The sequence below is a fragment of the Schistocerca piceifrons genome, chromosome 3 (assembly GCF_021461385.2).
Source record: "Schistocerca piceifrons isolate TAMUIC-IGC-003096 chromosome 3, iqSchPice1.1, whole genome shotgun sequence".
In the NCBI taxonomy this organism is placed as follows: Eukaryota; Metazoa; Arthropoda; class Insecta; order Orthoptera; family Acrididae; genus Schistocerca; species Schistocerca piceifrons.
In genome coordinates this window covers 225532142-225533220 of record NC_060140.1, presented here as the reverse complement: position 1 = coordinate 225533220, position 1079 = coordinate 225532142, and positions in this window count along the sequence as shown.

The window sequence follows — 1079 nt, the reverse complement described above, 5'->3', positions numbered from 1 at the left end:
TGAAATGTAGGGTTTCGCAGGGATCGAATGAAGGGTAGAGCCACGGGTCGTAACACACCTGAAACGTAACGTCCACTGTTCAAAGTGCCGTCGATGCAAACAAGAGGTGACCGAGACGTGTAACCAATGGCATCCCATACCATCATGCCGGGTGATACGCGAATGTGGCGATGACGAATACACGCTTCCAATGCACGTTCACCGCGATGTCGCCAGACACGGATGCGACCATCATGATGCTGTAAACAGAACCTGGATTCATCCGAGAAAATGACGTTTTGCCATTCGTGCACCCGGGTTCGTCGTAGAGTACACCATCGCAGGCGCTCCTGTTTGTGATGCAGCGTCAAGGGTAGCCGCAGCCATGGTCTCCGAGCTGATAGTCCATGTTGCTGCAAACGTTGTCGAACTGTTCTTGCAGATGGTGGTTGTCTTGCAAACGTCCCCATCTGTTGACTCAGGGGTCGAGACGTGGCTGCACGATCCGTTACAGCCATGCGTATTACACTCCTGAACCCATCGATTCTATATTCTGCTAACAGTCATTGGATTTCGACCAACGCGAGCAGCAATGTCGCGATACGATAAACCGCAATCGCGATAGGCTACAATCCGACCTTTATCAAAGTCGGAAACGTGATGGTACGCATTTCTCCTCCTTACACGAGGCATCACAACAACGTTTCACCAGGCAACGCCAGTCAACTGCTGTTTGTGTATGAGATATCGATTGGAAAGTTCCCTCATGCCAGCACGTTGTAGGTGTCGCCACAGGTGCCAACGTTGTGTGAACGCTCTAAAAAACTGATCATTCGCATATCACGGAATCTTCTTCCTGTCGGTTAAATTTCGCGTCTGTAGCACGTCCTCTTCGTGGTGTAGCAATTTTAATGGCCACTAGTGTACGTCACGACTTCCCACCCCGCTCCCACGCCCCAGTTTTACCAAATGTGGATATTAAACCGTCTCGCCTATCCTCATTCTGCAGCGAGTATCTTGTACGCATAACAAGCATGGGAAACCGTTTACAGCTGACAAACGTGGGGAAACAGGCTCCAGTTATTTTTGTCGAAATTTGG